The 27262-nt window shown below is 33.6% G+C and overlaps 1 long non-coding RNA gene across 24 annotated transcripts in view; it reads left to right on the plus strand.

The window, feature by feature from the left end:
- The window catches only part of LOC140607968 (uncharacterized), a 415966-nt gene that overhangs the window by 169866 nt on the left and 218838 nt on the right, over positions 1-27262 (plus strand). For 18 of the 24 annotated variants that reach the window (XR_012009889.1, XR_012009896.1, XR_012009894.1 and 15 more), the window contains one exon: positions 25317-25415. The exons of 4 other annotated variants lie outside the window; for them this stretch is intronic. This is a non-coding gene — a long non-coding RNA (uncharacterized lncRNA). Of the gene's footprint in view, positions 1-4234; positions 4362-9844; positions 9894-10320; positions 11143-25316; positions 25416-27262 lie in introns of those variants that run through there. 2 more of the 24 variants (XR_012009903.1, XR_012009909.1) reach the window with 2 other exon arrangements.

The following is a 27262-nucleotide window of genomic DNA, read 5'->3' on the forward strand; positions in this document are numbered from 1 at the left end:
CTGGGCTCAGGTCATGATCCCAGAGTCATAGGATTCAGCCCTGTGGCAGACTCCCAGCTTAGTCGGTAGTCTGCTTCTCCCTCTCCCTCTGCCTACTGTTTCCCCTACTTGTCTGTATGCACATGTTCTCTCTCTCTCTCTCTCCCTGTCAGATAAATAAATAAATAAAATCTTTAATAAAAAAGAGAAATCACCTGTCTCAAGCAGTGAGTGGTTGGAAAGTAGGGGAAAACCAACAAAACAAACCTTAGAAATTTTACAACTACAAGCAGCATGCGAGTTTGCTACCCAAATATAAAAATAACCTCAGATCTAACAATCCTGGAGGCAAGAAATTACTTTAAAATAGTCCTTGGTTGTTAGTAATCCAGGTACCTAGTTAACCAAACAAAATTCCCTCTAGAGGACTTCTTCCAAGAATCGTCACAGGAAAAGTTTGATCATACATGGTCAACAATAAAAAAATCTCAGACTGCACAGGAAAACAAGAGTCCACAATGGAGTGCTGGCAGAGATAATAGCCAGAGAAAGTAGTTGTGGAATCATCAGATACAGAGCAAAATACACCCACACACATAAGAAGTTGAGACACTCTTTCATGTGTGTGGCAAGATGTTATCTGGAAAAAAGTGTTTATAGTAACAAATACATTGAAAATGGGAAATAGGTCTCTGAGTGCATTAGCAGCTTGCTTCCACTTATTAATGACAAACGGTGTATCTTTCTTCAGCCATCCCTCTCCTCCTCTTATTGCACCCCCTCTTCTCCATGATTTCAGGACAGGATTGGTATTAGGAATCCTGGGAATTGTGCATATTGTATCAATAATTTAATTTCATAATGCATCAAATACCATAAGAATAATAGAATCAAGATATTTGAGCAAATAATAGCTATGATATTTGAACAAACAATAGCTATGATGGGGTTTGGCTTTCATGCAGTCTTATCAGAAAGAGATCTACATTTTATCATCACAACCTGCTTTTCAAAAAGAGGAGAATAAATAAAGCTGTGGTCAGGGATGAGTAATTAGGAAAATTGTCTCATGTGTGGCTTAGTATATTATCTCCAGGAGTAAATCCTAGAAGTACTGTTTAGGAAAGTGATTTTAAATCTTACACAAAAAGGATTACAGGATCAAAATATCTTGACACATGAAAGGGTTAACTGTTCTGTGTATAAGACCTTTTTTTTTTTTTAAGATTTTATTTATTTTCTTGAGAGAGATAGTGAGGGCACTCTCAAGTAGACTCCCCACGGAACATGGAACCCCAGGCAGGCCTGGATCTCACAACCCTCAGATCACTACCTGAGCTCAAATGGAGAAGATCTTTGTGTTAACTCTACCCAACTGGGACAAACATGGGGTATGTACCTTCTGATGGGTATGTCTACGTGTGTGGATGTGAAAGAAAGAAACCCCTGGGGTATGATAATCATGTCGCAGATTGTGAATTTAGCTAGATTTTTTTTTCTTTTAAGATTTTATGTATACATTTATGAGAGACACAGAGAGAGAGAGAGGCAGGCAGAGACACAGGCAGAGGGAGAAGCAGGCTCCTGGGATCCTGGACTCGATCCCAGGTCTCCAGGATCACACCCTGGGCTGCTGAGCCATTCGGGCTGCCTGAGTTTAGCTAGATTTAACTGCGACTTTGAAACCATGAATCTATGAATTCATGCAGATCTCATTCTTTCTCCTTGGAATTAGCGTGAGACCGAGCCATCCTTGTGCCCTCAGACTTTTTTAATATTTAAAATCAGTAAGCCATAAATGTACATTTGACATTTTCTTTCTCCTAAATGTTAGAGAATTTTAGGTTACTCCCAAGGGGTTATTTTTTTTAAATCAAATTTTATACCTATGCTTCCATTTTTAATTTTAATGCATTTTGATTTGAGATAAATATCAGAGATTATTAAATTTCTCCTTGGGTAATTTTTTCTGGTATCTATATATAATATAATATAATATAATATAATATAATATAATATAATATAATTAATATAATATAATATATAATATAATAAATTTATTTTCTGGTATTTATATTGTGTATAGATGTGTTTATACATGATGTATGTTTATGAATAGTTGTGTTTATGCTGTTGCATATTTGCTTGTGGTTGTATTTTTGCTTTCGGTTTTATGTTTCTGCTTGACTTGATTCAAGATATCTTTTTGTAATGAGCATATCTCAACTTTTAATTTGGCAACTTTGCTTTTTAAATAGTATTTAATAGTTTTTATTGCAGATGGATCCTTCCCTTTGAAGGCTAGTTCTACTTTCTCAGAAGAAACTTTTCTTTTTAATCTTTTTGAAGATATGAATCATACAATTTCTATGTTCCTGTCCTACTCTGAACAATAAATCCAGTTCAAAGACAGTTATTTCTTCAATGCTTTAGGGTAGTTTTTCTTATATATCTATCAATAGGCCTTTTTTTCCTTTTTTTTTTTTTTTTTTCCTGCTTTGGCCTCCTGCTTGTTATATGTCTTTCGATGCTGTGGAAAAGCATCACTGGAAAGTTTTATTTTTTTCCCTCTTTAACAGTCTCTTTGTAACCCTCTCAATTCACTAGTATTAGAAGAGTTTTGCCCTGTTCCTCATGAGTTTTCCTTCCAGCTATTGTTGCTGTTACCAAAAACAGTTTTGTTGCCCAAGGTCGGTTTCATTTTTCTTTCTTTCTTTCTTTCTTTCTTTCTTTCTTTCTTTCTTTCTTTCTTTCTTTCTTTCTTTCTTTCTTTCTTTCTTTCTTTCTTTCTTTCTTTCTTTCTTTCTTTCTTTCTTTCTTTCTTTCTTTCTTTCTTCTTTCTTTCTTTCTTTCTTTCTTTTTTCTTTCTTTCTTTCTTTCTTTCTTTCTTTCTTTCTTTCTTTCTTTCTTTCTTTTTCTGTCTTCTCTCTTTCTTTTTTTTCTCCTTCTTTTTCTTCTTGTTTTTCTCTCAATCTTTGTCTTGGCTAGGTTTTATCTAAGAATAGGTAGAAATTAAATCAGAATTTTATATTCTCACTTGTTATCAGAATTAGGGAAGAGAAAGAATAAAAACCTTGTAGCCATTATGATCTTGCAAATGACTTAAAGAGTATCCTAGAGAAAATAAGGAATTTAGCTTTTTTTTTAATTTATAGGGAGAGGTTTAAGTCTAACTCCATATATTCTTAGCTGAAAATATCATGCTATATTTGGGAAGAATATTCCTTCTGAAAGTTTGGTACAGAGTATCACATAATGTCCCATTCTCAATGTATAAATGACCTGGCATGGCATTATTACCTACTGTCTCAATTCTTCCTGAAAAGCTCTTTTTTTCTTTCTTTCTGGAACATTATATAGATCCTTTGCAGGCATCTGTCTATACTTACCTTTTGACGATTTTATGTCAACAATATTACTTTTTGCTTCTGTGTTCCAGAAAACTGAAGAGTACAAAAATTAATTCAGTGAAGCAGTTCAGGTAGATGAGGGATTGAACTCAAGAAATACGAAGTTTTTACAAAGAAAAAAAAAATCTTATCTACCAGTATGTTTTAGAATCCAAAAGAAAGAACCAATTCAAAAGATCATTATAATATCAAAGATTTCTAGAAATAGTGTCAGTTACTTAACTGATACAAGAAGAAAAACAAAGATGTGGTAGAGAAGAGAAGAGAGTTATGCCTAATTTCAAGATATTAAGGAGTTTGGGATGTTGATTATATATACAACTAAAATTGTTTAAAGGGCAGCTCAAAAAAGGCTAAATTGCTGTTCAGTAGAGATGAGTAAAGTTTTTAATTTCTGTGTTTATTAAATAATACTCTTCCTTATATATTCTCTACAGTTTTCAAAATGCCCTAACAATTTTAAAGCTAAAGGATCATCCAAGAAATAATTTTTAACACAAGGAATCTAGCACGTGTCCTTGCATTTAGTGGTTAGTTAACATCTTAAAATCATAAATCCATGTAGAAGTACAAAGTATTCAGAAAAAATTACAAAATATTCTACCAAGAACTCACAATAAAGCTGGGGCTAATTTAAGCATATATATATATATCAGTGGCAATATCTGAAGTTTGTTTTGTTTTGTTGTCCCTACAGGACATTTGCTCCTGGAACCTAGTGAACAGACACCAAAAATGCTGCTAGACATTTTATAATGCCTAGGACAGCCCCCCACACAAAAATAACTATATAATCCAAAATTTTACTAGCGCTGAAATTTAGAAACTGTGATCTATACTGATAGGAAAAAGACACTAATGGAAGAAAAAGAAGGCAGGGGAGTGGAAAAGTTAAGAGGAAGAAGAGGAGCAAAGAGAGAGGAAGAGGAGGAGGAAGGTGAGGACAAAGAAGAGAGGGGGAGAAAAAGCAAGGTAAGGAAGAACGGAAGGACAAGGGAGAAGTGGGACATTTTGTTGATATATTAAAGAAGGAATCAAAGGCATTTTCCACTTGATTTCCAGGTTTCTTTCTTAGCATCTCTGTATTTGGAAAATAGTCCAAACAATCACAATCTAATAGAAATACTTTATGTGATTATGTTCAGATTTTTTAAAATTAAGGACTATTCCATAGTTCCCTAGACTATCAAGATTTTGAAGTATGGGTTAAATCCACCAGAAAATCAGGATCCCTGGGTGGCACAGCATTTTGGCGCCTGCCTTTGGCCCAGGGTGCGATCCTGGGGACCGGGGATCGAGTCCCATGTCGGGCTCCCGGTGCATGGAGGCTGCTTCTCCCTCTGCCTATGTCTCTGCCTCTCTCTCTCTCTTTGTGTGACTATCATAAATTAAAAAAAAAAAAAAATCCACCAGAAAATCAACTACAATTATATTGTCAATAAAGATGGGTGGGGGGAAAAAAAAAAACTTCCCAGTAATCATGAATTTTGTACATAAGTATTAGGAAAATGCCCAAACTAGCATATTTAGGAATGACTTGATTTCTGAATATTCCTCCCCATGTAATTAATGTGACTGATAATTGTATTTAAAGATTTAAATTTCAGATGAAGAATTAATGAGTATACTTCATACAGCATTAATTTATATATTGTTGACAGTTCCTTGTTAATGGAAAATAAAAATAATAGCTCTGTTGTAATCGGGAAGCAATTGCTGTTTAATCGGGAAGCAAAGTCTTACTATGAATCAACAGAAACAATCAAATAAGAGTTTTTCAGAGATAGCAGGATATCCATGGTGAAACTATCAATTTCATATTAACTCTATTTCATAATAATAAAAACTGCCCTAAATGGTTTAAATAAATTTAAAGCATAATTAGAAGATATTGTCTGATTTATATTAATATTATGAGGAATAAATTAATCACTTTATTAGACCAATTGAATTTTCTCAAATTAACTAAAGTTACAAGCCCAAAATTGGGTTTTTATTTATTCTCTTAATTTTATAATACATATATGTTTATAAACTACATTTAAAGACACAAGTAAATTTTATTTTGTAGAGAATAGTCTTTATAGAAACCGGTTTCAAGGAAAATGATTATATATTTTCAGTCTTAGAATTTGTTCAGAAAATTAGAGTGAAAAATAGTATTACATATAATTACAATCTAAGGTCACCATTCTTATGAATAATACATGTATTATCATCTCCAAAGTACAGATTGAGATCACCCAATATTTTCTTCCTCAATTCATGGATTGTCATCTGCCTACAAAGAGAGTGAAATAACCTATACAAATGTATATTTCAAGTTTTTTTTTCATTTAGAAAGATTTATCTTCCAATGATAATAATTTTTTTCTGTTAAATACACTTCTATTTAATATGCACAAAAAATTGATATGTAAAAACAGAATTCTCACTAATCAGAGGTTAATAACTATTATATTTTTAAAGTTTAAAATAAAAATAGAAAGATACTACTATTTTCTTGTTCATTATAAAGATATAGGAATACACTACTTTCTTAAATCTTGGAAGAGAATGATTGGAACTAATGATCTGAATAAAACCATAAATTTACTCTCCAACATTTGAAATCCAAGGAAATCATGTATCAGTGTATGAGATAATGATCTGAATAAAACCATAAATTTACTCTCCAACATTTGAAATCCAAGGAAATCATGTATCAGTGTATGAGATAGTAATTATTCACTGTTTTTCTTTCTCTCTTTCCCTTTAACAAACATTTAAGACACTATGTAAACTTACTCTCTGCCTTCAATAATTAAGTCCAGTTATTAATTAAGGTCACTACTTTAAGATTTTGGAATAATTTGCTATTTCTCCCTGCATGACATATGCACCTTAATTGCTAGAGAAAAGGAACAATCCAATCTATATCTTTTGATACTAATATGTCTAGCATATAACTACTTTATTTTTGAACTGGTTGATGTTTATTACAAGGCGGTATGAAATCACAAGAAAAGATAGAAAAGGAAAGTGAAAAATAACTATCATTAAATTGGTAGGGAAAAAAAATGGAATCCTTTGATCTTTTATAGTTTTTGTCTCTTTTTCCCAAACATGTGCCATGTGATGGGTATGTGATTGCAATGTATTGGGAGCAAAAATGGAACGGATTGTGCTACACTAAGAAAAAATATTTCTTATGGCCTATGTGGATTTCATAGTCACTTAGAATTTTAATTGCATTTAACTATTTTATATTGCTTATCTTCAATGTAATCTTTAAATTCTCAAATATAATACAAGCTCCCAATTAACTTTTAGACAGAAAGGACTCTTTTTCATTGAGTTATTTGGCATTATCACTATGTTAACCTGTGCAGATTATAATCATTTTTTCTCTGTATGTGTGTGTATGATTTATATTAAGGCTAGCATGTGAAAGAAATTTAAAATCATTAGGATAACTATTTTATTCATTTAACATTTTAATTTTTTAATTTAGCAATTTTAATAGTTTCATATAATAGGAAAATTTATATCACACCAAAAATTTATAAAGATATAGACAACAATCTAATATCATAAAATTTTAAGTATATAAAGATAAACATTAATATAATTCTCCATAATACAATTAGTTTATTAGTATTTCACATATTCTAGCTAAATATCTTTCTAGGTACTAAAAGTTGTTTGCTTATCTGGAGCTAAATAAATGTGCCAAGGAATTGTGACATATTTATACCCAACATGAAGAATTCTAAATTTTATTGGAATTTTGAAGGTTTTAGAAATAATCTTGTAAAGAATTTTACTGCGGTGTCACAATCATAATTTTGGTAAATAACTGCACTTAGAAACTCAAGACACAAGTACTGAATCTGTGTTTTTTGTTTTGTTTTGTTTTGTTTGTTTTTAGATATATGAAATATTTGCTGCTAACCTTTGTTTTTGCAATTCAGGTCTTTGTGGCATTAGAAAACTTGCTTGTGTTTGCATTTTCACTGTATAACAAATGCTTACCCAGCAAGGAAAAAACATAATACAGTCTTGCCTAACATATTTTATACAGAACATGACCATAATCCAACCCCCTTGATCTGAGGAAAATGTAAACACAGTTATCCTCCATATATGTGCAAAAATACCTGGAATGAATATATTAATTGAAACTTCAAGAAGTTTTCTTATTTTTGTTTATTCCTAACTATATATTCAAACAACTTATTTTCTTACATTCTACTGAAATTGGTATTTTTTCTGAAATTTTATTTTTAATTATGAATTAAAATGTAGTTTTCAAATATGTAACCTTGACATTTGGCTACACTCCTTTTCATTTGTCCTGTTCTGAAATTTATTTTTTAAAGATTTATTTATTTATTTGAGAGAGAGAGAAAGCATGTGCATGGCGTAGGGGTACAGCGGTCGGAAAGAGAATCTCAAGCAGATTCCGTACTGAGCACAGACCCTGACAGAGGGCTCAATCTCAGGACTCTGAGATCATGACTGGAGCCAAAATCAAGAACCTGATGCTTAACCGACTAAGCCATCTAGGCAACCCTGTCCTGTTCTGAAATTTAGATTGACTTAATATTAGATATTGTTTTCTGACTCCTAATTTTATGTAAATCATCATAAAAGTAAAGTTCTTTCAAAATTAATGTCTATCAGTAATAAGGAGTTTGAACTATTGTTTTCTTCTCATAATCACTCCTCTCAATAGGGAGGCTCTTATTCTTAGAACTATACATAGAGGGAAAAAAATATATTTCCAAATCCAAAGCCAATTTTTGGCAGTCTGTCCCTTAATACACCTTTGCTCAATAACAATAGTGACTATTTTAACTGTTTTGCTTTATTTATGGTAGTGAAATAGAGTACATTTAAGTATTTATTGGAATACTAAGGAAACCTTAGACAGGGTGCCCCTTTGTAGCAAAAAATAAAAAAAAATGTATTTTTGAAATAGGTGCAATAATTATGAAGTAGATTTAAAATAATGTAATGTCTGTTTCAGAAAAAAATGGACTTTGATTCAATTAATTAAACTTCAGAAGTAATGTTTTCCTTAAATACATTGGGGATGAAAAGCCGATCTTACAGTGTATTTTGGAGTTTAAGTAAAACAATTTGCCTTTAGTATCTAATGTAGTAACAATAATATGTTCCATTTTTCCAACATAAGGCCATTTTCCCTCATTAGGTATTAGTTTGACTTGCCCTCTCCTCCCTCTCTCTCAATACCTATGTCTAGATCTAGATATCTAGAGTCTGTATTTGTTGAGAAAGAGATAGAAAGAGAAAAAAGAAAGTCAAGTTCATGAGAAAAATGTATGATTAATTAATCAATAAACATTTCTTGATAATAAATAAAGCCATAAGAAAAATGTAATCTTTGTCTAAGGTATGTATAATTCATTGGGGGCAATAGGGTATTTACAAATGAAATGATAGTTCTAGGCATTAAATAATGAGTTGCAGGTCAGAGTCACATAATTTCTCAAGGGTTTTTTGAGGTCGATGTTATTCAGTGCACCACAAGGGATTGATATGCACTTTGTTCACAAAACATTGCCAAAGTAGTTTCTGATATTTGTCATCATTTAACATTTCCCTTTATTATGATGATAATTAATAGTCACTAACTTCAATTCCTGGAAGCATAAGAAATTCAAGTTAGAAGGGTGCTTTAAGGTCAATTTGTCCAATACATTAATTTTGCCAATAAGGAAAGTTAAATACTTTCTTTCATTTAATTTCAGAATAGCTGAGAATTAAGGTCAGACTTATAAAACTCCATAATTGTACTCCGACATCAATTGCTGTGCTTCTATTATTCTATAATTATTTTACTCCTCAACATTCTTCCTCATTAGTTTTTCTTTTGTTTCCTCCTCCCATACTTTTTTCAAAACTCACTATAGTACTGTTTTTTGAATCTAGAATAGCCTGATGCTACAGATGTGTTCCTCAAGATGTCATATTCTTTTTTCTCTACTAATGTCATACTAATAGTGATTCTGCAGAGAGGAAATAGAAAAAAAATTCTTTATATATTTATTCATATAGTATTTTATCAAATGTTTAAATAGGTATCCAATTTCCAATTAATAAATATGTAAAATATAGACTAGCTATGAATAAACTAATGCCATTGCTCTGTTTTTGGTAATTGTATATATTACAATCTTGGTTGTATTAGTCAACTATTATTTAAATTATTTTATATATCTCTATATTAAAAAACCCAAAATGATTCTTTATATTTAAAGTTAATAAAGGGTTTATTTTTAAAAATAAGAATTATATATTAAGATACTGCATTATATTAAATCTGATTTGATAATACACATTGAAATTAACAGATTATTAAAATATCTTTGAATATAAATATATGTCATAAGATTAAGATTGTCTAATAGTTTTATGGTTATAACTTCTGTTCCCTCTTATTAATATAGAACAAGGAATCTTGGACAGAAGAATCTATTCTACCTATCTGGGATTTAGGTAAATTTGTCTCAGACTTCCCAGTTTGACTTATGAGAACATAGAGAAAAACCACAAGATTTCAGTCAATAAAGGGTTTCTTATTTCCTATGATCATGAGTGTTACCTTACCTATTTGCAAGCAGCCCATTTCAATTGCATCTTAACTACCTAACAGCCAAACTCAACCCTCTTACTAGTTTCTACAAAATCCCACTAAGTAAAATATATTAAAAAGCTGTCAATTTTAATGTATTACTGTTAAAGGATCATATCACATAAGCTACTCCATGGCTCTCTGACTTGCAAACTTGCAAAACCCCATAAAATTATATGCCTCCTTTCTATTACCTTCTTTCTATTATCTTCCTAATGTCTCTGCTTGGGCTTGGGATTCTTTTATTATGAGCTTTTTATTTTTTTTTTAATTTTTATTTATTTATGATAGTCACACAGAGAGAGAGAGAGAGGCAGAGACACAGGCAGAGGGAGAAGCAGGCTCCACGCACCGGGAGCCCAACGTGGGATTCGATCCCAGGTCTCCAGGATCGCGCCCTGGACCAAAGGCAGGTGCCAAACCGCTGTGCCACCCAGGGATCCCTATTATGAGCTTTTTCTAAGTTAGTTTATAAATTAGTTTTAACAAAAGTGTTAAATATCACAATAAAAAATTCTGGTACCAGGTACCAAGAGTATAATATTTCCACCATTACCCTCTAATGAAGTCTGGCATAAATCCTTAAACAGATTACAATGAGTAGTCAGAGTTATCTTCTACCATGGAGCATTCTTCTGGGTCCTATTGGAGCACCACGATTTTTCATAAGACTCAGCTATTTACCATTGAGTTAGTCACTTTTTTATGCAGAATCTTTCTCTGATTTTCTATATATACTTGCACTACCTTCTTTCTAAAATAGCTTTAATAGATTTTTGTTAAATTGTTTCTAAGCATCTGGGCTTTATCATATACATATTACAAATAATACCTAACAGTGGATCTGGATTTTTTGTTTCTTTTTTCTTATGGTTTTCTTGATGATGTGTGTGCTTTGAGGCCTTTTTTTAATCCTCTATATCACCAGCATTCCCTGAGCACTGTCAGTGAGGGGCTGTTTCAAAAATCCTTTTGGCAAAAGGAGTGCCTTCCTGATTGAAATATAATCTAAAACTTCATTATGTCATTTTTGAATATTACTTTTCTTTTTCAAAAAAAATTAATACAATACTGTGTTTCACTCAAGAATATTTCCTTTTGGATGCTACGTAACTCATGTCAAATCACTATTCCAATTAGAAGCTAAAACAAATTTTTAATTTTCATTGTAGTCTACCACATTGTTAAATTTATCAAATAGTTCTTCATAACTTTAAATTGATTAAATTAACACTTCACAAGTACATAGCCAATTAAAAAAAAATGTTTTATATTTAACTCCTGTTTTGTCTAGGCTGTTGATGCTTTGTAACCAAACTCGTTAGTAACCTAGATTTTCCTAAATCCCATGGGCACAATTCAATCTTTATTTTGCTTTCTTTTGCTTCAGCATCGATAAATGCTTTTGATCATTCTCTCCCTTATGGAATATTATTTTCCCCTGAGTTCCCTGCTTAGAATCCTATTTTTCTTACATTTTCTTAGTCCTATCTTAGCTACTTTTCAGAATTCTTTATAATTTATGCTTCCTTTAGCCAATCCTTAATTGTTGAGGGCAACCAATATTAAATTTTAGTCTTATTTATTTTCAATTCTAAAAACTTTTCAGTCAATATTATCTACTCCCTTCTCTTTTAAATTATCATCTAAATTGTGTGTCTTCTGATTCTTTGTCTCACATTTATTAAATCCCGATATATCCAAATTAAATTTTTATCTCTGGGAATATTTGTGTTTTCTTTACACTCTGTACAAGGTACTATCACCCATGCATTATCCCCAAATATCCCTAAATATAGGAGTTATTCCTAATCTCTCTCTCTCTCTCCCCACATACATTTACAAATTGCCATACTATTTACCACAAACTAAGATTTCAAATATGTTCATCCTTTATATCATAAACAAAATCTATTTAATAGTGTCCAATACCTTCACTTTACTGGAATACTACAACAACCTCTAAACTCTTTCACTTTCTATTGGTCTTCTCTGTCTTAAAACAAATTTGAAGTTCTCCAAACAGAGCTGCATATCATGTTACATTCCTTCTTTGAATCCTTCCATTTTTCCCTTTGGAATTTAGAGGATAGTCGAGAATCCTTGTTTTTAACTGTCATCCTTTCCTTCATAGTCTTTCATCTTTGACCTCTCATACATAGGTTCTGCTTGTAGCCAATTTTCTAGCAGATATTTTAGTGTAGCATTTCTTAGGTCCTAAGCTTCTGACATGTTCCTTTTTTTGTGGAACCCCTCCCCTCCTTGTTCCATCTGACTAACTCATGTTCATTTAAAGTTTCAATAGGAGCATACCTTCCTTGGAGAGGTTTTCCCTACAGTCTTTTTTTTAAAGATTTTATTTAGTTTTTTGAGAGACAGAGCATGAGAGAGAGGGAGGGCACAAGCAGGAGGAGGGGCAAAGGGAGAAGTAGGCTCCCCACTGAGCAGGGAGCCCAATGTGAGGCTGTATCCCAGGACCCCTGAGCCAAAGGCAGACTAACCAACTGAGCCACCCAGGTGCCCCTTCCCTACAGTCTTGTTGATCACCTGTCGACATACTCCTCAAATGTGAGTATGCTATCATTATATTATCAAATCTATTTTTAATCCTGGATTTATGCTTCTTCAATTAACTGTGAACTATAGGAGATCAGACATCATGACTGTCTGTTTAACACCCAGAGGTCCTAGCAGGTTGAAATTTTGTTACATTTTTTGCAATCATTAAAAACAACTAAATATGTATATTTAAACACTTCTTCATTGAAATATTGAAAAAAATAATAAAGAAGTCTCTGCTTCTTAAGCTATTTTAAGATGTTTATTTATTCCTGAGACACACACAGAGAGAGGCAGAGACATAGGCAGAGGGAGAAGCAGGCTCCCTGCAAAGAGCCTGATGTGGGACTCAATCCCAGAACCCCGGGATCACAACCTGAGCCAAAGGCAGATACTCAACCACTGAGCTCCCAGGTGTCTGAGACTTCTTTTTAAGTAATAATAAATAACAAACTTCTTAATACACTGTATCAAACCTACCACATATTACTATCAATTGAGTGATATGAACCTATCTTCATATATTTGTATTAAGATTAAAGATCAGTTTCTGGATATAAGCAACCTTACCAGTTTCATTATTAAATAGTATATAATAACATCACTAATAGAATGATTTCTGTGTTTTTCATGTAATCAGCTTAAAATACCATTAAATAAATCATTCTTTTCCAAAACACTTAATGATTACAAAGGATATGGAGATGTGTGTCTATGCGTGTGTGTTGGAGGGAAGTGTTTTAGCATAAGAAATTTAGAATTACAGAGCTCTTGTAAACTAATGGCACTTTTAAAATCAAATATACCCATTAATTTATTAAATTACTAATATCTAGTTTTAAGAGCTGGTTACTGTAGGCAATTTTGTTTCAGTTATTTTAGATCTCCTAGTCACTCTACTATAGTCTGTGAGATGGTTAATAAGGGTTCTTTTTTCCTTCTTATTTTGTTATATTTTTCATTTTTTATTTTATCATTGAGAAAAATGAAGTTTGGAGATATTAATATTAACCTTCCCATAGTCATACATATAATAAAAGCTGTGTATCAGAGAGGGCAATAACTCTGTTGAATCAAATCCCATGTTTTTAATTTATTTACTTTTATGATGCAAAATAGCATTTTTAACATAAAGATTTTTAAGGAGAAGAAAAATCCTATTTTCTTAGGAAAAAAACAAAGTTTTAAAACTTAAAATAACAATCATTGTAGGCTAAGCATCATTGTAAAATTTGGCTACATTGGGACACTATTTTAAGTTTTAATACTGAGAGCCGTTTCTCTACCGTAATTTAGGGCCAGAAGAATATGGATCTTTAAACACTATAAATTTTGACTAGACTGAACAACATGTTCTGAGAACCTCTTATGTTAGTAAATTGAACACCAATAAAAAATAAATTAAAAAAAGAAACTGTGGACCAAAATGCTTGCGATTTGTTAAAATGCTAAGCATGAAACTTAGAATTTCAACCAGTAAGTTTATATTTAAGAGGAAAAAAACATTCATTCATTCACTCCCTTTCTGATATTTCAGACACATTTCTTCTCCCTTCCCTTATATTCCCTTTCACTATTATTTATATTTATTTATATTCCCCAAATGAATGAGAACATATAATGTTTGTCCTTCTCCGACTGACTTACTTCACTCAGCATAATACCCTCCAGTTCCATCCACGTTGAAGCAAATGGTGGGTATTTGTCACCAAACATGCACCCATACAAAGACAGGTGCATGCGTGTCCATGCATGTCCATAATTCTGTTTATTCATGATAGCCCAAAACTGGAAACAATGCAGATGTCTATCAAATGGTGAATAGACTTTTTAAAATGTTGTATACAGGTACAGTTAAATGCTGTTCAAAAATAAACTGAAATAAATGAATGGTATGTGAGATAAGATGAATGGCCCACATAAACACTATATAAATGCATTTATATTTTAAAAAACTACAGAAGACAATATTATAGAGATAGAAAGTAAGCAAGTGGTTTTGGGGGGCAGACAATGGGCAAAGGATTGACTGCAAATGGCCATATAAAAATTTTATGTGAGAGTGGAAGTGTTCTCAGACTGGATTGTTATGATGATTACCCAATTGTATGAATTTACTGAACTATAAAACATTTTAAAACAGGTAAATTTTATGGTATATAACTTATATCTCAATAAAGCTGTTGAACAAATTAAGGGTAATATATGATATATATGACTTACCTGAGGGGCACCTGGGTGGCTCAGTTGGTTAAGCATCCAACTCTTGTTTTTGGCTCAGGTCATGATCTCAGGGTCATGAGATTGAGTCCTGCATCAGGACCTCTGCTCATCAGGGAGTCTGATGGAGATTCTCTTCCCCCTCCCTCTCCTTCTACCCCTTCTCCTGCTCACATGCACTCTTTCTCTCAAATAAATAAACCTCTTAAAAAATACATTACTTGTTTGACCTGTTGTAAGAGTTCGAATTCCTTGAAATTCCTGAGAGCTACTTATAGGAGAAAGCATTTTGAATGGTTTAGTCGAGCTATTAGCAGTGGCATAGAGTTCATAAACTACCACATTCTCTGTATTTTTTATAAAGAGGTACATAGAGAATATACACAGTTTTTTTACACCATAAGCTTCTTAAATGCTTCTTTATATATCTATGACTCCAAATAAAATGTTGAATTCATTTCAAGTGCCTATTCTTCCCTTCTTTTTCTTCTCTCCATGGTGGTTTTCTTGCTTTTAGTACATTTTGGTCAAATATGAACTACAACAGCTGGACTAATTTTCTGACAGCAGCTGTCAATCATCTCAACTATTTTTTCTATTCAGTCCAAATAAAATTAAGCATAATAAGGAATACAAGGAATCATTTTTAAACCTAACCAAGATTTTCACCAATTCTTAATTATAATTCTTATATATCTATGTTCAAATATTTTTTATTCCACTTCACCAAACTCTAGTGGATACTGATTGTAACATAAATTTCTTTCTATTAATGTTACTACTCACACATACACAGATATGAAATAGAGAATCTTTTTCTCTATATATATAAGAGAAATCTATCATAGAAATCTATCATGCTATTTGTTCTCTCAAATGAAGTAAACCCTCATTGAAACAGATGTCATAATCAATATGTGATATGTGTCTGTAGATATACAAGAATAAGGTAATTTGCATTCCTAAGTAACCGACATATATAGGGAAGTTCTTACATCACAGTGTGAAGAAGGAAGGCATTTGCAAGTAAATACACATATAATATACAAGTGTTGGGGACTATGGGTAATTGTGATATTATGTCCTACAAAAAGGGATAAGTCTAATTACATGTAGCCATTGTCATACAGAAATATATATCAGGTCTTTCAATTAATTTTACAGAAAGCAGAAAATTTGATGTTTCAGTTTCATTATTCAACTAAGAATTCCAGTGTTTATATTTAAATATTGGCTTAAGTATTTTAAAATTGTGTAAGCCAAAACAATTCAAATCTTTACAAACAAGTTTGGCCTTTGGTGAGTTGCTTGCAACATCTGGTAAATTCACATTTATAGAACTTTCATGGCATACCATGCCTTTCATGGCACGTGCATGCACATACACATGTACTCACACATGCACGGAGATAGATACATGTACACATATACAATTTCAATACACTATGATGTTCAAAGTTTGTTTTCAAGTTCTTGGATTTATTTCATTGGTAAACCTCTCACATTTTTTCATAGTAATTAACCTGCAAGGGTTTCCAAATGCCACTTTATCGCAAGTGCCATAGAAGCTACTTTAAATAATATAGTCTCAGCTATTTTTCCAAAAGAGTTTGAAACTTTAAAAGATCTTTATTAACCTATTTTTCCTTTTTTATTTATTTTTTATTTTTATTTATTTATTTATTTATTTTTATTTTATTTTATTTTATTTTATTTTTTTTTTATTTTTTATTTTTTTATTGGTGTTCAATTTACTAACATACAGAATAACACCCAGTGCCCGTCACCCATTCACTCCCACCCTTTTTTAGAAATAACTTCTAATTCCTAAAAAAGTACTTGTACACTGGTATAAAAACAAATTGCCAAGTGAGAATTATACTTAAAGATATCTGGACATTTATTATTGTATGAATCTAATCTTTTATTTTTAACATCCAGTCCCTAACAACATTCTCCCCAAATGTATCTAGGCTAAACAATATATCTAAAATACATACATGATATTTAGTAGTGTAATAAAGGACACCATGACATCTGTTTGAAATCCTTATATATCTTTGGAAATCTTTGAAACAATGAATGGCTCTGTTGACCATATTCATGGCTCACCTCCACCATAATAGCTAAGTAGAACAATGATGCTCTGTATTATTTAGGAATTACCTACTGCAAATGGCACTGGCAGGGGCTTAATCAAATAGGGGTTGTTTTGATCATATAACAAGCAATCCATTGTAAGTTTTGAAATCTGTACCACAACGCCATTAATCTCTTAGTCTTTCTTCCTTCCTTCTCACTATTCCTTCCCCCTTCCTTCCTTCCTTCCTTCCTTCCTTCCTTCCTTCCTTCCTTCCTTCCTCTATCCTACTTTTAGTGTAAATCTTCAACCTCAGTTGCTTCACAGTCTTGAGACATCTAGTATATCTCTAAATTCATATCTGTTTTTCAGAGTTTAAGAATAAATAATCAAGGAGTAGGAAGATGAATATCCTGTCAGGAAAGCTAAACAACTAGAAATATTACATGAATTTGTACTGAGTTATCACTGGGAAAACTATGAGATCTGTCCATGCCTATCTCTAAAAATCTAGGAAATTGAGTTTTTTGGGTTTTATTTTAGTTTGGACAAATGACCTCCCCGCCAACAAAAACAATATCAGATTTCCATTATTCAGAAAGAAGAGCGGAATAGATCTTGGATAGCAGCTATGTGTTCATCCATGTTCGAAATCCTAGATTGTGACCCCAAATTCTAACTTGCATAAAAATTAGAACTCTTAATGTTTGGGTCTCTGCAGTGTTAAAAACAAATAAAACAAAAAGTCATCAGACTTCAGAATCCTTGAACAATGATTAGTTGTCTCATGCATGGTGATCACCCGTAATACTTTTAGATTTTTCGACATGTGCTCAATGTTTTCCACTTACTCCATCTGCTAAAACAAGCCCCTTCTCCATCCAAATTTCTGCCACGATACTGTGATGATAACTTACTTTTCCCTCTTGTGCTTCATTACATATCCCCACTAACTCTGAGATTCTCTCAGCTATACGTATTCTTTTGGGTATTATTGCTAGATCTCTTACCCTAACAGTTTTGCCTTGTGAGGAAACCATTATGGGATTATTATATATACAATTATTTTAACTAAATACCAACTATCCTTTTAATGCAGCTTCCATCTTAATACATCAACTATCATTTTAATGCAGCTTCCATCTTAATACATTTGTAAGAGTTAACTAATGAATTGTGGCTATCTTCAGTCTCCTTATTAATGAGAATGTTAATGAGAACATGGAAGGAACCTCAGATATTTGAAATAGGGATTTGACTTTCAGGATATTATATATTAGTCCTACTTCTGAAATAGTCTTTATTTGACAAGTTCTGTGTGCAATCAAATTTATTGAGAATATTGGACCTTAAAAAAATATGCATGTAGGGAGAGGGGTTGAGGTGGAGGGAATGGAGTTTGGTGTTTGCTGCTTAGAGAATCTATTTAACTTTCATACTTTGGATATAGAACCCTTTTGGGAAGGATCCTAGTAATTCTTCTGGGAATTATACCTAGGATACAGAAGTTCCTATTTAGAGATTGTGTCATATAAAACATATGAAGCTTCTTTAAATATGAAGTATGATCATTGTCAATATATTTATAATTATAAATTTCATTATTTAATAAAAACATTTTGCTTTGGGTATTTATGGAAAATGTTTAATGTTACTTTTTAATTTACTGTATCTCCTGCACTTTCTTTATGAAATTGCTAGAATCAGTACTAGAAAAGTCTACTCATATTTTTGGGGCCTTATATACAATATGTATGATTTTACTATACATTTTTTATCTAAGTTTATTTGTATCTTTGTTGTGGGTTTTCCATTATTTTTTTCTTTGCCTTATGTTTCTCATAAATATTTATTTTGATTGTTTTATTTGATGGAACTGTACTTATTTCTGTATGCTGTTTCATAACCTTTCTGGAAAAGGGCAGAAGTAAATATATACATACATATGAGTGTATTTGTATTACTTTGTGTTCTTAAATAAAATATGCACTACTGCTTACTCATTGAGTTTTATACAAATGAGTTCATATTTAACAAAGATAACCCTGTATAGTATTATAATATGGTCAAATGGAATATATTTTAAAAATATGTTAATAATCTCAAATGATTTAAATTCTTAAAAATATGTTTATTTTATTAATGCAAAAATAATTTATTTTTTGTTTGTGTTCCAGCATTCAGAAATTATAAATTGAGTGAAAACCTATAATCCAAAGACTATTTTATAAAGTTAATATAACATTTAAGGAGGCCCAATGGATCTTTTTTAAAGATAAATAATAACACTAGGCATTTTTCATAATTTTAGATAGCTAGAATTTCAAGTTCAAAATACAACTAGGTTAGTAGTTAAGGTCATCATTTTCTAATAGATTAACTCTTCAAGGCATATTATAACATATTTCATAAAATATTTTTATAAGTTCACATATTTTCTAAAATTCAATTTTATAAAACATTTTATAGCTCATATGTATCATATTCAAGACTAGCCAAAGACAAACTTAGATTCTGTGTGTATTTGCCACACACTGTCAGACTTTGCATCTGTATCATTCATATACCATAAGATTCAAGACCCTCTAATACTGTGGTTGTTATTTTCTTTGTAAAATATTCCTAATGGTACATATTGATATTAAGTTGCCAATTAAGATCCTTCTCTCAGGATGCAAAACCATCATTTCCTTGTTTATATTCTTAAATTAAAGCTGAAATGAGAATAAAAATTATTAAAGTATTATACAATATATCATATAAATAAAAGCCTTTAGCAGTGAGAAAAAGTAAGATAGATGGATGTCAGTCATGGAAAGATATTAAGCATTGAGTTAAGATGAATTTTGACGTTGGTTTACATTTGAAAGTGAGCCATGCAAGCAAAGTAAATGTTTGGTTGTCATGTGGGAGTTCTATAAAATGATTAAATGAAGGAAATGCATCTTGAACCTGTATGTGGAAGAGATAATGCAAGGTGATTATCTCTGCATAGTTCCCTCCCATTTCCTATTTTTTATTTTTGACTGTTCACTTTATGGGTCATTACCTCCACCATACTCACTGATTATATCTGGTCCACTAGATATTGTTTGTCTTGGTTTAGATTCCCAGTAATGCACACCTCAAGACAAGAGTTCAGTCATTAATAGTTTATTTTGAAGATTTGAGAACCACAGTGAAGTATAAAGTTAAAGAAAAGAAAGTAGCTTATGACATGAGTGTTGTCAAGTCAGCCATCACTAAGGGTGACTTCATAATCCCGAGATTTTCTGGGAAACAATGCAAAACTGAAATCATGGCTCATAGCTATTCCAACCAAGGTAATACCTTTACTCATGAGTCTCTATCAGTGTTTTGTTGAAGTTTCCTTTGGGACAACTTTATTTGAACATGAATCATATTCAGCTTCCTATGCTGCATTCCTGGAGGGCGGTGACACCACAGTGCAGAGTTCCTTAGCTGAGTCTTCAAAAGTGTGATCTGTTTTATATCAGGACTACTATTTCTGTATGATTGGGTATATAGAAATCTGACTTCCATGATCCTTTGTTACCTCCTTTTTTGAGTAATGACACCTTTGATCAAAGATAATGTGTAGGATGCTGTGTTATCAATAGTTCATAAATGTTTTTAAAAATAGTACATAAATGTTTAGATTGTGCTTATGACAGAAGAATCACCTTCTGGGCCTGCTTGAATCCCTATCCTTAATGTACACTCTCAGTCTTTTGACACAGTAAATCAGATAATATCTAATTCCTAATAAGCAGCTCAGAATGTATGATCATTTAATGTTATCACTTCAAACCAGGGATCTTCTGGCATACTATATGTATTTTTTAACAGAACACATTTCTCTACTGCAGAAGTAATGATAGCTTTGCTCCAAACCTCTAAGATATATATACTAAGCAGCTTCAAAGATGGCCATGAATTATTTTTGTCTACTGATATTTCCACTATTGTCTAATGCTATCACCTTGAGTATGAACTTAATCTTGTGACTCACTATGATGAATGTACTGCATAAAAGCTTGTGGAAAATACTTTCTGAGATTATATTACCAAGAGACTCAGGATTCCATCCTATGTGCTTTCTCTCACTCTATCTCTCACTTGCCCAGAGGGGAAATGATCTACCATGTTGAAAGTTGCTCTATCAAGAGGTCCAATGGCAAAGGAGGGCTCTGGCTAATAGCTAGTCAGGAATTGAGGTCCTTAGTCCAACAATTCATAAGAAACTGAATGCGGACAATAGCCATGAGAATAAACTTGGCAGTCTTATTTTTTATTAAACCTTCAGATGATCTTCCATCCCTGGCTAGAGACTTGTGAGAGAGATTGAAACATAGGTACCTAGAAATACCATAGTCAGGTTCTTGACCCACAAAAGCCATGAAATAGTAAATATTTCCTGGTTATCGCACATTTGAGGTAATCTGAGGTTTTTATACAGCAATAGATAATGAATACAAGTTCTGAACTTCACCTCTTCTATTGGGATTTACCAGAATTATCAAAGGAAACCTTGAAACCAACCACAGATATTTTTAGCTCGATCATATTTGTGAAAGCATAAGGCTCAAAGAGCAAAATGACTTGTACTGCAGTCTGGACCTTATAGGGAATAATTTCTTATTCTGGACTCCACTCAAAACTTTAACTTTCCAGATAATTCAATAATAGATTAGATTAGTATATCCAAGATTAGATGAGATATTTCTGAAAGGTAAATAAAGAAGCTTAACAAGTGTTATGCATCTTTCTTAGTGGTAGGATATCCAAGAGTCAGCAATGTGTCTTTTACCTAGCAGAGATACCATGCTATGTGTTGTAACTTGACTCTTAAAAACATTACCAAATAGTAGGTTTCCTAATTCCCATTGCCTTATTTTCTACTTCTGTTCCACATGTTTCCTATAAAGATGTCTTACTTAATTGCAATTTCTTAATCACCAGCTAATGTTGTCTAATTAGCATGATGTCCAGCTAATACGATGTTATAATTTCAGTTTAATATTATGAAATATACAGAATGATAATATGATCAAGGTCCCTGTGAAATACATTATGACAGAAAGCCAGATTGCTAACAGTTCTGATTTAAGTAAATAAAAGCATACTTCAGTCTTTGTCATATAAGAGCCAAGTGATTTTGATCTTCCCTAATGGTGGATATAGAAATAAAAATATTAGCCAATAAATATTCATATATCAGGTGCCAGAGATGTGTTGTGTTGCTCCAATAAATATATTACATACTCTACAGTTACTGAATTTGAGACTACAATCTTATTAAATCCATGGTAGTATGCAGTCATCTACAATACAGCTGGATTTATAGAGGACAAACAAGTAAATTTAACAGGGATGCGATAGGACAACAAACTTTGCAAATTTCACATCTTCACTGGTGACAGTTGCTCCTACAATTATTTCCATAATGCACCACTGATTTTTAGTTACTATCATGGCATGATTAGTTAACATTATTGTGTGTTTCCACTGGGTCTTCCTGTCACAATTACCTTTATTCTTCAGATCAGGAGCAAATATTAGAGTTCTACCTTCTGGTAACTATATATGTCCAATGATATATTAATGAATGAGGAAAATAAACACAAGATCCCTTTAGACTCCCTGCAAAACTGTCACTAATGATATTCACTAATTCCTACTCTAATTTTGATCACAATAGTGTTTTGGGTCATGAAAGGCATTAGTACTAGCTCAGACTTAATACTTAAGTTGCCTTGAAAAGTTGTGATATCTCATTTTCCAACTATATATTTACCTTGGAAAACCATTGCTAGTCTCTTTAAAAAGTATGAGAGAAATAGTTAATGCACAGCTTTAGGTGGAGTTGCAACATCCTTTCTCAAGGTAATATTTGTCCTTCAAATAATGGGCTCTGGAACTGTGAATGGATTCTGTTGTAGGAAGTAAGTGATGGACTGAATTTTCACTGTGATGGTTAATATCAGATTTCTGCTTATCAGCTGTCAAGTTTTTACAATTACATAATGGAGTAACACCTTGTTTAGCTGTTATTTATTATATCTCTTGGAAATCATGGTCAGTTAGCAGTCATTCTAGTCTTGATCTCCGTTGAACACAGGTTATCAACCTTGAGTGTGAGAGTTATGTTTCTATTAGGTTTTACAATTCATATATTGGAAAATAATGCAAATATACCTATATGCCTGTCTGTCTGTCTCTGTCTATCTACTGAGAGAGAGAGAATGAAAGAAGAGATATCAGCTTTGATTGATGATATGGATTTGTAAGTGCTGTATTGTAGTTTAGCCAGACAAAGCTTTACAAAAAAAAGTGACATCTGAACAAAGGTCAAAGTGAAGCAAATTTGGAAATTTGTCAAGCAGATAAATACATATCTGGAATCAGAGGTTTCTCAAAGAAAAGGGACAACTAAAGAGAAGCTCCTGGGGCAGGAATATTTTTCACATTTGAACACTAGCAGGAACAGTATGACCAGAGTGGAGTAAGCAACAAATAATAAAAAGCAGTAACAGTTTTTGTAGCATTTTGTAAGCCACTCTAAGGAATTAGGATTTTATTTTCAGGGAAATGTAAGACCATTGGAAGGTATTAGGTAAAAGAAGACAAGATCTCTTTTAGGTTTTAAAAGGATCACTGAGTGTGGTGTGGCAAAAATATGATTCATTGCATGCCCATTTAGTTAATGGTCAATAAAATCATTACTTGTACAATATCCAAATTATTGACACATATCTCAGACATTAAGATTAACAAATAATTCCCCTTTATCATCCTTCTTGGACATAATACATGATATATCCCTTCTTGTTATGATATATTATTTTCCTTATTCTCCCTAATACAGTATCCCTGAAGATTAAACTTCTTATTGAGAGTACTTGTTTGAAAGAGTATCATTTATTAAGTCAATATTTGATTGTTTTATATATGAGTACATATCTTTAATCCACAATTACTTTAATTCAGCCATCCATGACACCTCTGGGACATCCATTCCAAGTAATTTTCACTTCAAACAAGGCATTTGTACTATGGAAGAACTGAGTTAATATATAACTGAATTATATAACATTCTTAAGGAAAGTCTGATATTTGGCATCTGCTAAATGAAAGTTAGCTAATATTATGTTTTTGTATTACAGGTTTTTTTTATTATAAGTAAATGAGTCATTCTTGCAATATAATTGGTACTCCTCTAATATATCCATACAAATTATTGTCTGTATTTTTTCTAAAGATTGAGCTATTCAAGTCTTTGTTTTGGCTTTTTCTAAATACTTGTTGTTTGTGTTAATACATATTAGATTGATTTTATATGAAATTAGACCTAATAAGTCAGGAAGGCATAATTGCTTTGCTGATTTCATTACTAATTAGTCATATGCCAAGGAACAAAGTAGATCTTCACTGCATCCTTCATTCTGATCTGAAAAGTACTGTTTGTAATGCCTCATTGACTGATTTTACATATAGAAGACTCTATGCCATATGTGAAGTATTTTACAGGATATGACATGATATAAAAATGAAAGTTACTGGGATGCCTGGGTGGCTCAGCGGTTGAGCATCTGTCTTCAGCTCAGAGTGTGATCCCGGAATCCCAGGATTGAATCCTGCATTGGGCTCCTTGCATGAAGACTGCTTCTCCATCTGCCTAAGTCCCTGCCTTTCTTTCTGTGTCTCTCATGAATAAATAAATAAAATCTTTTTTAAAAAAGTTACTTATTCCATATTTTAACATATTTGGGGAGAAGGATAAAGTGTTTGAAATATAATAATTTTGCACAAATTTAGTAAATAAGTAAACAAGTTTTTGAAGTGGCATGTTGACCAAAAATTAATTTTTTGTTTGTTTTAATGTTTTTATGTTTTCTAAACTTGAGAAAATGTCTTCCTTGTATAAAACTTATGAATTTTCCATATTAGATATAATTTTTAATATTTTGGTTCTCTTTCCTTTTAAATACTTTATTCCTTCTCTGTTTTTTTTTTTAATTTTTTATTTATTTATGATAGTCACACAGAGAGATAGAGAGAGACAGAGAGAGGCAGACAGAGAAGCAGGCTCCATGCAGTGGGAGCCCAACGTGGGATCCGATCCCGGGTCTCCAGGATCGCGCCCTGGGCCAAAGGCAGGCGCTAAACCTCTGCACCACCCAGGGATCCCTCCTTCTCTGTTTTTAAACAATACCAAAAAGTTGAAAATAACTCAAATATTCAATGATAAAATGATTTGGAATAGTTTATATAACCAACAATGTTGAAAGGATTGATTATAGTTAGTTATAAAATAATATCTAGATTATAATGTGATTTTTAAAAATAACAATAAGATTCGGGGGGAAGGGGCAAGATGGTGGAAGAGTAGGGTCCCCAAATCACCTGTCCCCACCAAATTACCTAGATAACCTTCAAATCACCTGAAAATCTATGAAGTCAGACTGAGATTTGAAGAGAGACCACCTGGAATGCTACAGTGAGAAGAGTTCGCGCTTCTATCAAGGTAGGAAGACGGGGAAAAAGAAATAAAGAAACAAAAGGCCTCCAAGGGGGAGGGGCCCCGCTAGGAGCCAGGCTAAGGCCGGGGCGAGAGTCCCCAGGACAGGAGAGCCCCGTCCCGGAGGAGCAGGAGCTGCACCGACCTTCCCGGGCGGAAAGGGGCTCGCGGGGAGCTGGAGCAGGACCCAGGAGGGCGGGGATGCCCTCGGGCTCCCGGGGACACTAGCAGACACCTGCGCCCCGGGAGAGCCCCACACCCCGCTGCCGAGCTCCCTAAGGGCTGCAGCGCACACGGCGGGACCGGAGCAGCTCGGGGGGGCTCGGGGGCGGCTCCGCGGAGGGGGCTGCGGGGCGGGAGCAGCTCAGGGGGCTCGGGGGCGGCTCCGCGGGGGGGGGCTGCGGGGCGGGAGCAGCTCGGGGGGCTCGGGGGCGGCTCCGCGGAGGGGGCTGCGGGGCGGGAGCGCGAATCCAACAGCCCAGGATCCGGCCTCCCCCCGGACAGGCAGAGGCCGGGAGGGCCCAGGACAGCGAGGACGCTCCTGCCCCGAGCTGAGCAGATCAGCGACCCCGCCCGGAGCCTCCAGGCCCTGCAGACGGAGAGCTCCGGGGTTACTGCGGGAGCTGACTCCAGGGCTCCAGAGCTGGCCCCGCCACTAGGGCTGTTGCTCCTGGGGCCTCATGGGGTAAATAACCCCCACTGAGCCCTGCACCAGCAGGGGCAGAGCAGCTCCCCCAAGTGCTAACACCTGAAAATCAGCACAACAGGCCCCTCCCCCAGAAGACCAGCTAGACGGACAAGTTCCAGGGGAAGTCAAGGGACTTAAAGTACACAGAAGCAGAAGATACTCCCCCGTGGGTTTTTTGTTTTGTTTGTTTGTTTTTTGTTTTGTTTTGTTTTGCTTTTTGATTTGTTTGCTTCCCCCACCCTTTTTTCCCTTTCTTTCTTTTTCTTTATCTTTTTCTTCTTTTTTTTTTTCCTTTTTTTCTTCTTTTATTTTTTTCTCTTTTCTTTCCTTCTTCTCTCCTCTCTTTTTCTCCTTTTCCCAATACAACTTGTTTTTGGCCACTCTGCATTGAGCAAATGACTAGAAGGAAAACCTCACCTCAAAACAAAGAATCAGAAACAGTCCTCTCTCCCACAGAGTTACAAAATCTGGATTACAATTCAATGTCAGAAATCCAATTCAGAAGCACTATGATACAGCTACTGGGGGCTCTAGAAAAAAGCACAAAGGACTCAAGAGACTTCATGACTGCAGAATTTAGATCCAATCAGGCAGAAATTAAAAATCAATTGAATGAGATGCAATCCAAACTAGAAGTCCTAATGACGAGGGTTAACGAGGTGGAAGAAGGACTGAGTGACATAGAAGACAAGTTGATGGCAAAGAGGGAAACTGAGGAAAAAAGAGACAAAAAATTAAAAGATCATGAGGATATATTAACGGAAATCAGTGACAGCCTGAGGAAGAAAAACCTACGTTTAATTGGGGTTCCCAAGGGCTCCGAAAGGGACAGAGGGCCAGAATATGTATTTGAACAAATCATAGCTGAAAACTTTCCTAATCTGGGAAGGGAAACAGGCATTCAGATCCAGGAAATAGAGAGATACCCCCCCTAAAATCAGTAAAAACCGTTCAACACCTCGACATTTAATAGTTAAGCTTGCAAATTCCAAAGATAAAGAGAAGATCCTTAAAGCAGTAAGAGACAAGAAATCCCTGACTTTTATGGGGAGAAGTATTAGGGCAGCAGCAGACCTCCCCACAGAGACCTGGCAGGCCAGAAAGGGCTGGCAGGATATAGTCAGGGTACTAAATGAGAAAAACATGCAACCAAGAATACTTTATC

Source organism: Canis lupus, chromosome 17, assembly GCF_048164855.1.
Source record: "Canis lupus baileyi chromosome 17, mCanLup2.hap1, whole genome shotgun sequence".
Classification (NCBI taxonomy): Eukaryota; Metazoa; Chordata; class Mammalia; order Carnivora; family Canidae; genus Canis; species Canis lupus.